We start from the raw sequence: 12,213 nt of genomic DNA, 5'->3' as shown, positions 1-12,213 counted from the left end.
CGTGTAATAAATTTCATCTACTGTGCTTCAGTACATCTATAGCCCATTGAAGTCTATTATGACTTGTTTCCATTTACTACATTTTCGAGGTTGTGCTCCCTACACAAAATGTGTATTAAAAATAGCAGCAGTTCTCATGCCTAATATTAAGCTCCATCACTGAAACCCACAATCTTTTAAACTGACAGAAAAGGAGCCGGGCACCATGACTTGGTTTTTCGATGTTGTTCTCAACTTTGCACCCATGTTGCTACCACCACTTTTATTCCAGGAGTTTCACTTTTGTTAACAGTGGCTTTTGAAAGAACATCATCATGGGGGAAAGGTAACTGAGATTGGAAGTATAACTACTCATATTTTGGAGACAAAAAAGGACTGCATAGTTAGGGCAAGAGCTGGATAGGTTGATTAGCTAGAGAGTTATGGTGTCTGGGCCCAATAGTGATTTCATAGAATTTCATAGAGCACAAAAAGAGATCCCTGCAAGAAAAACTCAGCCAGCACCATTCCCCCACCCTTTCTTAGTAGTCTTATCATCAAGTCACATAATTACCATAAATATCAATGTACAAATTAATTTTTGAAGTCATTTTGTGATGTAGAAAAAATTATATTAAAATGGCATTAATTCATTGAATAAATTAATGCTAAGACAGGTTACAGAGGGACATAGATAAGCTGTAGAGCTGGGCTGAGAGGTGACAAATGGAGTTTAATGCGGAAAAGTGTGAGGTGATTCACTTTGGAAGGAGTAACAGGAATACAAAGTACTGGGCTAATGGTAAGAATCTTGGTAAAGTGGATGAGCGGATATAAGACAGATGTTAGAGGTAGGTTCTTTACTCAGAGAGCAGTAAGGGCGTGGAATGCCCTGCCTGCAACAGTAGTAGACTCACCGACTTTAAGGGCATTTAAATGGTCTTTGGATAAACATAAGGTTGATAACGGAATAGTGTAGGTTAAATGGGCTTCAGATTGGTTTCACAGGTCGGTGCAGCATCAAGGGCCGAAGGGCCTGTACTGCGCTGTAATGTTCTATGAAACTCAGTGAATCAATTGCAACAGAATCCAACAGATAAAAATTCATCGAGTCTATTTGATTCTGGTATCATTGTAAGGATGTGTCTCTGGACGAGGTGTGTTGCTTTTGTTTTCCAAATCATCTTCTCCAGCACCAAATTGGAATTTCCCTCTTTGGACGTTGGTGTAAATAATCACTACACACCTTGATTAGAAAAGCTCATCAAGGATGGCACTTTTTTTATAACATATTTCCACTTAAAGGTTTTTCTCCACCTGGCATCATTCTATTCCATTCAGGATCCTCAAATGACTTGTTGAGACACTTTGCATGAGCAGTTGGGAGAAGGCATATCCACAGTGAGGTACAACTCAAGTGACAGAAATGTACAGGAAATTTAGTGCACTGTCAGAAATGAACTAGTGAAGCCTTTTCTTTTATTTATTTTTGAGTTTAGTAGTCTAGTTAAAAGGCAATAAGGGATAGTTGTCACTCAATCACCTGAAGCCTGATTACAGCTTCAGCAGATGGGGATGACTAACGTTTAAAAAGTGAGCTACTTTAGTTGACTCCAGTTGTATGATGTGGAGGTGCTAGTGTTGAGTTGGGGTGGAAAAGGTCAGAAATCATACAACACCAGGTTATAGTCCAACAGATTTATTTGAAAACACAAGCCTTTGGAGCTTTGTTCCTCCAGGTGTTAATGACAGAGGTGGTATTTGACACAGAATTTGCAAGCAAAAGATCAAAGGGCAACACCACTGATGAGGAGGCATTAAACAAACCAAAAATGCTGTTAAATCTTTAATCAGTTAGAATGTTTTAATTCATTAAAATGTATATGTAAATCCCCGAATTCCTTTCAAGTCATTGCCCCGAGAGAACTAAAGGTTTTATCAGTGCAAATGAGGTGACATTTTAGGTCAGATAATGCATGTTAAGTGAGAGGCCTTATCGATAATCAGAGATTTGGTTTTGAGTCAGACTGGTTTTATTTCTAAGATGGGAATTTATAAAATGCTACACTGACTGACCATCTATAAATTGTGGACTTCTTGAACAAAATAGAATGTATCTGCAAGTACAAATTCACCCCATAGAGTTACGTGCACATGCCAGAGTGCATGCTTGAGAGAGAGAGCATGAGTGTGCGTGTGTGTGTTTGGGAAGGCAAGGGGATAAAAAGGGCAAAACACGAATGAGTCCCCGTGTGTGTGCACGTGCACGTGTGTGTGTCTAAGTAAGGGTGCGGTTTTTAAATGATGCTTCAGTATGCTTTGTGAGAAGTTGAGAGAATGCACTTCCAGAGTGCGGTACAGTCCAAGTGAGAGATACTACACATGGAGAGCTCAGTGCAAGTTCAGTGCACAGGGGAAAAGGTGCTTTTTGTATTGCTGTTTGAAGTAAGGTCGTTTTTCAGGATTTATAGTTGTGAGGCCACATTTTTCAGCTTCAACTGAGCAGAGAGAAGGGGTTCCCAGTCTAGCAGCTGCAGGAGATTGCCAACTGGGAAAACAAATCAAAACAGTAACACCATAGGAAAGTGGTATGTTGCTTCGTTTGTGATTTTAATAAAGGTGTATTTTTTTGGATACAGGGATTAACAAAAAAAACCAGGGATAAATGAAAGGCAGGGCCAATATAATAATGGAATATGTAGAAGGACAAATCCAACCCAGCCAATTACTGCCCCATTGGTCTACCCTCATTCATCACTAGTGTTGGAAGGTGTTATCAACAGTGCTTTCAAGCAATTCCTGCTCAGCCACATTCCACCAGGGCCACTCAACTCCTGATCTCGTTACAGTCTTGGTTCAAACAGGGACAAAACCGCAGAATTCCAGAGGCGAGATGAGAATGACAGCCCTTGACATTAAGGTTGCAATTGACCAAGTATGTTATCAAAGAGCCCTAGCAAAACTGGAATCAATGGGTATCAGGGGCAAAATCTCCGATGGTTGGAGTCACACCTGACACACAGGAAGACAGCGGTGGATGTTGGAAGTCAATCATTTCAGCTTGAGAACATCTCTACAGGAGTTCCTAAAGGTAGTGCTCTGGACCCAACCACCTTCAGCTGTTTCATCAATGACCTTCTTTCTATCCTAAAGATCAGAAGTGGGGATGTTCACCGATGATTGCATGATGTACAGCACCATTCGTGACTCTTCAGATACTGAAGCAGTCCAAGTTCAAATGCAGCATCTGAATAATATCCAGGTTTGGGCTGACGTGGTAAATTACATTCACTCCACACAAATGCCAGGCTATGAACATCACCAATAAGGGACAATCTAATCACTGCCCCATGACATTCAACGGCAGTACCATTGTGCAATTCCCCACTATCAGATCCTGGCAAGGGGACTGTGCTCCGAAAGCTTGCAATTTCAAATAAACCGCTTGGACTATAATGTGGTGCCGTGTGGCTTCTGAGTTTGAACATCCTGGGGGTTATCAATGACCAGAAACTCAACTATATTCACCCGATAAACACAGTGGCTACAACAGCTGGCCAGAAGCTAGGAATACTGCAGCAAGTAACTCACTTCCTGACTCCCTGAATCCTGTTCACCATTTACAGGGCACAAGTCAGGAGTGTGATGGAATACTCCCCACCTGCCTAGATGAGTGCACTCTCACAACACTCAAGAAGCTTGACACCATGCAGAACAAAGCAGCCCATTTTACTGGTACTACATCCACAAGCATCCACTTCCTCCACCACTGAAGTTCAGTAGCAGCAGCGTGTACTATCTACAAGATGCACTGCAGAAATTCACCAAAGATCTTCAGACAGCGTCATCCAAACCCATGACCACTATCATCGAGAAAGACAAGGGCAGTAGATACACGGGAACACCGCCATGTTCAAGTTCCCTTCCAAACCACTCACCATCCTGGCTTGAAATATCTCAAGAAGGAAAATCAATGACTCTTTCAGTAAACTATGAACAGGGATCACTGAACTGGTTCTCAATCTTTTGCTCCTATGTATCTTTTCCTGTGAGCCTGGCTGGACGTGTGTGAAAAGATTAGGGTTACAGTTTCACCTACTAATTATAGGTTGACAGTTCATAATCATTTATCTGTAGTTAGGATCCATTTAGTTGTAATAAGTATTAACTCTTGTTCAGTATAGAAACCCAGTCTGTGCTTTCTGTCAAACTGGATTAAAGAATTAGAGGGTTTTGTATTTTTTTTAATAAGACTTTGAATTTAATTGACGATAGAGGGGCTTCAATTCTTGTGCATTGCCCCAAACAGGGATAACGTTAGTACTAGCTGCAAGTCAGGAAGTGCAAGGCAGAGACTACTTAGTAAAATTACAATCACAAGGGAAATGGTAGGAAAAAAATTTTGATAGTGCTGTGGGTTGACAAATCTCCAAGCCCAGATAGAATGAAACTCCCAGTTGTTAACTAAAATGGAATGAGTTACTAAATATTGAATCCCTGGTTTACAAAACAGATCTTAAAAAGATCAGTGTTATTCTCCATGACTTCACAGTGCACCCCTGTTTTAGCGCTTTTACCATAGATCATAATGACCTATGATCTTCAATCTTGCTCTGGTACAGCAACTACCTGCAGTTACTTGGTCCAATTTGGAACTATCAGGGGCTTGTCTGTCCCTTAACCACAATTAGTACCCTTTATCTTGAGCTAAATGCTCTGTTAAAAGGCAACAGCGCATTAAAAGGGGTCTCAAACTGTTAAAACATGCTTAATTACTAACTTAATTACTGCAAATTAAATTAATTACTGCAAATCTGTTCCCAAGCAATGGACTGGAATCTCACTTTTCTGAAGCGAAAGGTGTTTGATGTGTCTTTCAGTTACTATTTCAGTCCCAATTTGAACAGCTAAACATTTTCAGTCTGGCAGCCAACGATAGAGCAGGCTTCGTTCAAAGAACGATCAAAAAAAAAAGAAACACAAACGAGCATGAGACATGTCTCACTTGGCCAAAATAGTGCACACAGAGACACCAGAATATTTGGGCCTTGGAGTCAACACCAGGCTTTGGCTCTCTAAAATCTTCATCAAGCACGGAGTAGATATATACCCAATTTCTGGGGCTGAGACCCAAAGAAAGGGTTACTGGACCTGAAACATTAACTGATTTTATTTCGTTCACAGATGCTGCCAGACTGCTGAACTTTCTCGGAAACTTTAGGTTGATTGGCTCATCGAGCTGGTTTCTTGTTGTCGCAGACGTTTCATTACCTTGCTGGGTAACATCCTCAGTGCAGCCTCTGATTGTTTTTGTTCCTGATTTCTGGGCCTTCATCTTCACTGGTGCGTATAAAAGGAACACCTGATCTTAACCATTTCACATAAAACCACAGAAAAGCTATGGCATGGAATCGGCCATTCAGCCATCATGACTGCATGTTTTAATAAACTGGCCAACTATTCCATTCCCACTTTCCACCTAGGCTGTAATCTTAAAAGTTACAGTGCTTCAGAGATAGATCCAGCTCCCTTTTAAAATGAGTTGATGGTTTCTTTCTCAACCCCAAAACTAGTAGAAATATCACACTGGGTGAAAAATTAATGTTCCCTCACGTGCCCTCTAATCCTTCCACTCAACACCTTAAATCTGTGTCCCTTGGTAATTAACTTTGCTGAAATGGAAAACAGACTTCTTTTTCCACTCTCAGCCCCTTAATCATTCTGTACTCTTCAGCTACGTCAACCCTGAGCTTCCTCTGCTTTAAGGAAAACAACCTAAGCTAATCTGAGCTTTCCTCACTGATGCAATTTTCAAACCTTGCCATTTTCTTGAAAATCGTTAAGACTGAGCAGAAATGCATCATTTCCCTCAACTTCTGCTCTGCCATTCAATAAGATCATGGCTGATTATTAGTGTTCAACTCTACCACTTTCCTGCCCTTGCCTTGTAACTCTCAATTTCCTTCCTGATTAAAATTTTACCCTGCTTTGAATTTAATCAGAAACCCAGCCTTTATAGAGCTCTGTGCTAACAGAGATTTCCACAGATTAACTACACTCAAGAAGTTCCATGAAGCATGCCATTAATTAAAAAAAGCCTACACGAGCAGCACCAGAAAGAGACTACATGCCCTGACACAGTCATCACACTACCCTATATCAGAAACATGTCAGAACTCACCACAAGACTCCTACGGCCACCGGGCATCAGTGGCACACAAGCCCATGTCAACCCTACGACAATTGCTCACCTAAACCAAGGACCCACTCCCCACTAAGGACAAGACCAATGTCATCTACAAGATCCCCTGCAGAGACTGCAAGAAACACTACAAACAGGAAAAAAACTAACAAGAGTACATGAACACCAACAAGCTACAGAGACGTGACCAATACTCACTCATGTCAATCCACATGGACAAGGAGAACCACCACTTCGACTGGGACAACCCCCAGATCCTGGGACAAGCTGGGCAGAGACAGGCACGAGAATTCCTGGCAGCATGGCATTCCACAAAGCATGCTATTAATAAACACATTCCACTCGGGGTGGCATGGTGGCTTAGTGGTTAGCACTGCTGCCTCACATCACCAGGGACTCTGGTTCAATTCCACCCTCGGGCGACTGTGTGTGGAGTCTGCACATTCTCCCCATGTCTGTGTGGGTTTCCTCCAGGTGCCCCAGTTTCCTCCCACAGTCCAAAGATGTGCAGGTTGGGTGGACTGGCCATGCTAAACTGCACACAGGGATGTGTAGATTAGGTGGGTTATATGGGATGGGTCTGGGTGGGATGCTCGGAGGTTCAGTGTGAACTCGTTGGGCTGAAGGGCCCGTTTCCACACTGTAGAGATTCTATGATACGAAGGAAAACCGGAAGTGAGGCAATTCATCTGAACAGACCCCAGAGTTTAAAAACCCCAGGCGGGAACACTGATGCTTCATCGGAGGCTGCACTGAGGTTGTTACCATGCATGGTTGTTACTAAGCATGGAAACGAAATGTCTGCAAAATAAGAAACCAGCTTGGCAAGCCAACCAACCTCAACACCACAACCTGAGCTACAAATCTACTCCAAAACCTTAAATGCCTTCTCATCCGTGTCTAAAATGGGTGACTCCTTATTCTTAGATTACGTCCTCTGATCCTGGACTCTCTCATGACGGTGAGGCCAACCGCTCCGTAAGTCTTCTAAAGCTCTCTGTATGTCTCAATACAGCTGCCCTTCATCTTTCAAAAATTCCCAACTAACACAGGATCATTCTCTCGTCATAAGGCAATTCCTTCAAACCTGAGACCAACTTTGAACATTCTCTGAACCACCTATAATGCGTGCATATCTTTCTTAAATTTGGTCAAAAGTCACATGGCACCAGGTTATAGCCCAACAGGTTTATTTGCAGACAAGTTTTCGGAGTTTCGGTCCTTCTTCAGTTGTCAGTGAGAGGGGTAGCATCAGACACAGAATTTATAAGCAGAAGACATGATCTGGATCTTTGGTAAACGTCCTCAGAGGGGGCACTTCAGGATACACAAAGCACAGATGCACTTCAGGTGACCGACCACACACACACACAAAAATCTAAAGGGGTTAGGTTTGCATTTGCAGATACATTCTATTTTGTTCAAAAAGCATACAATTTGTGGACAGTCAAGAGACATTTTATAAATTCCTACTTTAGAAGTAAAACCAATCTGACTCCAAGTTGATACACAGAACAAGGCCTCACACCTAAATGGATTGTCTGAGCTGGGGTGTCACCTCTGGTACACTGATGGAATTTATAAAACCATTAGTTATCTCAGGGGAAGTGACTTGAAAGAAATTATGGAATTTGCATATTAAATCGCTAATCATTTAGAAAGGATTAAAGATCTAACAGCTATTTTAAACTTATTCAACACTGCTTTAATTCTATGACCCTTTAATCTTCTGTTTATAACTTGTGTCGATGCCACCTCTCACTGACCCCTGAACGTCCGAGACTCCAAAAGCTTGCATCTGCAGATAAACCTGTTGGACTATGACCTGGTATCATGTAATTTTCGACCCAGTCCAACACTGGCACTCCACATCATGGTTTCTTTAAATATGGCGACCAAAACTGTTTACAATATTTCACAGGTAGTCTAAGTGTATCTTGCATAGTTTATTGAAACTTCCTTATTTTTACAATGAATTCCCCTTGAAATAAAGCAAGCAACATTCTTTTTCCCTTCCCTGTTACCTGTTGATCTTGTATGCTAGCATTTTACGATTTATGCACAAGGACATCTATATTCACGTTGCTTCCATATCCACTCTTTCTCCATTTAGTTAACATTAAGCTCCTCTATTCTCCACATCATATTCCACTCGACAAGTGTTTGTATATCTGCTTAACCTGTTGGTATCTCTGTGCAAATGATTTGTGTCACCTCCACCACTCGTCTGCTCACGTTTTTGTGTGTCATTCATAAGCTGGACTATAGTACTTTCACCTCCACCACTCATGTCACCTAAATATGTTGTAAATATATTTGTGGCCTAGGTACGGATCCCAGTTGCAGGTTTTCGTTCTCAAAAATGCCTTCTGCTTATACCAACTCTTTCTATTAATTAGCTAATTCACTATCCTTGCTAGCAGAGGTCAGAAATCACGTGACACCAGGTTATAGTTGAACAGGTTTATTTGAAAACACAAGCTTTTGGAGCATCACTCCTTCTTCACCTGGTGTCGTGTGGTTTCTGGCCTTATCCATCCCAGTCCAACACTGGCACCACCACAACATGCTAACATATTACTTCCAAAACCATGGGTCTTATTGAACAGCTTACATCATCCACAAGATCAGATTGAAAGGCTGAGAATTATTTTGTAATTCCACACACCTGTTAAAAATGATAGCACAATATTTGCAGACCTCCAATCCCTTGGTATATTGCTTATCAATAGCAGGTTCTTTAGCCAAGCACATGGTTTAATTATCTTAATTCCTCAGTTTAGAAATTTGGGAAATCTGCTACCAGTTTCTCCTTGTACCTGACTACATTTCACCTCCATTGTCAAATGCAGTAATTTCTGAGGCAAAGACAAACCACAAATAAATACTGGAAAATTGCTAAACTCATGAATGACAGCACTATATACTTAACTCAAAAGCCATGCAGCAGACACACTGCGCAGACACTGTATTACACACAATGCACATATTTTCAAGCGTCATCCAGGAACCTCCCCTCATTGGTTAAAGTAGAATTAACACAAGATTGATGTTGCTCCAGTAGCTGCAATTGGCAGGTCCTGTTTACGCTTAAACTTGGGCAGGGTTCTACGAGGCTGTGTATTCACATGCAGTAATTTAGAGCTCAGAGAAGAGGAGGTGGTAAAATACAGATGGTTTAAAATGAATGAATGAAGGGGTGGGGAAGAGAAAACAGTGAGGAGCATGTTACATTGCTATTCATACACAGTTTCACTCAATATCAGGAGTCTGAATCCAGTTTGTAAATTATCTTTCTGATCTCAAATTGCCGTGAGAATAAGCATAACATCACTCCAAAGCAGCTTAGCCATGGAGCAGCAGTCAGGGTCTCTGCAGAGATGTTTGTGCAAAGGTTGCTGTATCCTCCCAAGTTGTAGCATACACTATTAAATGATAACCTGCAACTTAACAAGAAACGGTCATATTTTCCCATAGTTAAGTCAACGCTATAGAGCAATGGTCAGATCTTGATATAATGGATTTTGAAGTTTGTTCCATATTAATCAATTATCCTGCTATAACTGCGATACGTCGCCTTCCCCACCACCCTCAGTTTGTTTTCATTCACATGTGAGAAGTGAACATCAATGGCTGTCCACCATTCTGTACTTGATAGCACTTTTTGCAAATAACCTGGACATTGGGAGGTACTGTCAATATTAAAAACTCAGGTCCCTTTAAGCTGATTACCTACTCTTAATGTCCTTTGTGTTTATTAAAAGCTGGATTCAGTTGGACATGCAACAGTTGGTGGTGGCCAAAAATAAAAATGACCAGAAGCATGTAACAGCATCTCTGGATAGAAAAAAAAAAGTTCAGAATAACCCTGAACAGGGTGAATAAACAAATATCTGAAAGAGCTCAGTTTGCACATGGGTGATTTGGTGGGTGTTAAAAAATTCCAACCAAGAAGTGTAATAGCATCTCTGAAGAGAAAAAAAATTCAAGTTTGCAGCACCATTATGTGGTGCTACCTCTGAGCCAGGACGCCTGGGTTCAATTCTTATTGACTGCGGAGGTGTGTAATAATAGTTCTGAACAGGTTAATTAGAAAGTATCAAGGGCTTGGCTTGCTGGAGAGCTCTTAATGGCATCATGGTAGTGTGCCTACCTCTCAGTCATAAGGCCTGGGTTCAAGTTATATCTGCTCCAGAGCTGGATGTCATAAAAGGTTGATTAAAAATTTCTATAAAAATAACACTGGGGTTTTGGATCCATGGCATAATGATAGCACTTTTTACCTCTGAGCCAGGAAGCCTCCTGAGGAATGTAATAAAATCTTGAACAGATTGGTTAAGAAAATAAAATCAGCTGAATTCAGAGCTTCTTGTGGTGCAGTAGTAGTCTCTCCTCTGGACCAGATTGTTCAGCTTCAAGTCCTACCTGTTCTGAAGGGGTGTTGTGACATGTTCAAACACATTGATTAAAACACAAATAAAAAACAACAGGTTGGGTTCTTTCCCTGGGTGGCCTTGGAGAGACAGCATAACATGTTTACTGAAAAGCTTGAAGCATTTTGGGATAGATGGACACTGAGGGGACTGCAGTGCACTATTGCCCTTACCAACGCCACACTGTTTTTGTCACCCTTCTTCATCTTCCCCTAATTCTTGGTTCTTGGTGGTTTGATGATTTGGTTGAGAAAGCTGGGTTCTTGCCATTTGTAATTTTTTTTCTTTTATACAGAAAAACTGACAGCTTCCACTATTCAGGGTTAGCTTCTCAACAGCAAAAGAGCACAGGAGAAGGGTGTTTGTGCTGAACTACTGACTTACACTAAAAATCTGGAAAATCCTGAAGTCTTTGATATCCATATATAGAATTTGGCAGCAATGTACTAAGCAGTGTGTCGCCAAATGACCTCATTAATTTTGCAGGCGACACAAAGCTGAGTGGGAGAATAAGCTGCCAAGAGAATGCAGTTGTTTCAATGTGATTTGGACAAGTTGAGCAAGTGGACAAGTGCACAGCAGATGGAGTATAACGCACATAAATGTGAGATTATCCATTTTGATAGCAAAAACAGGAAGATCAACACCTGAATGGCAACAGATTGGGACACAAGGAAGTGCTATGAGACCTGGGTACCCTTGTATACCAGTCACTGAAAGCAAGCGTGCAGGTGCAGCAGGCAACGAAGACAGCAAATGCTAACCTTCCTGGCCAGACGACTCAAGTGGAGGAGCAGGGATGACTTGCTACAATGGATCAGGGCCTTGCTCAGACCACACCTGGAGTAGTGCATGCAGTCTTGGCCTTCTTATCAGAGGAAGGATGGTCTGCTCATGGAGGGAGTGTGACAAAGGTTTACCGGGCTCAATCCTGAGATGGCAGGACTGATACATTGGAGAGACTTGATAGGTTAGAACTGTATTCACTGGAGTTTAGGAGAAGGCAGAAGGATCTCGTAGGAAACTATGAAGTTCTAACAGGGCTAGCTGGGTTAACAATGGGATGTTCCTGATGACTGGGAAGTCCAGACCCAAGAGTCACAGTCTATGGATACGGAATAGCCACTTAGAACAGATAAGGAGAAAATTTCTTCAGAGTGGTGAGCCTTTGGAATTATCTACCACAGAAATAGTTTTATTCAATGGTCAGAATGTGAAAGTTATTGATGCATGAAGTAGCTGAGACAAAAAGTACCCACGAATTTAAGATAAAGCTAGAAGTAGAACTGACAAAAAAAATGAATGAGGGGTTGAGGGCAAACTACAATGTTTTCAAGGAGGAGGAGTTAGATATTTTTGTTAGGGTTAAAAGGGATCAAAGCATATAGCTGGATGAACGGCTGAGCAGGCTTGAAAGACCAAAGGCCTACTTCTGCTCCTACTCTCAATGCCATTTCTGAAATTTTCTCTGTAAGCAAATGATGAGTCTCTGGCTAGCTCCACATCCCAAGGTGAACCTCAGCATCTCATAATGAATGCAAACATTGTGCCTTCAGGTCATGGCTGCCTTTACTGGTGAGGTGTTATAAAGGGCTCTTC

General features: G+C 41.6%; 1 protein-coding gene across 5 annotated transcripts in view; it reads right to left on the bottom strand.

The window, feature by feature from the left end:
- The window catches only part of strada (STE20 related adaptor alpha), a 96,624-nt gene that overhangs the window by 53,450 nt on the left and 30,961 nt on the right, over positions 1–12,213 (bottom strand). The gene's annotated exons all lie outside the window — the stretch shown is intronic.

The sequence above is a fragment of the Stegostoma tigrinum genome, chromosome 31 (genome assembly GCF_030684315.1).
Source record: "Stegostoma tigrinum isolate sSteTig4 chromosome 31, sSteTig4.hap1, whole genome shotgun sequence".
Lineage (NCBI taxonomy): Eukaryota > Metazoa > Chordata > Chondrichthyes > Orectolobiformes > Stegostomatidae > Stegostoma > Stegostoma tigrinum.
The sequence above is the reverse complement of the archived record's forward strand: the minus strand, read 5'-3'. Positions and strand labels throughout refer to the sequence as shown.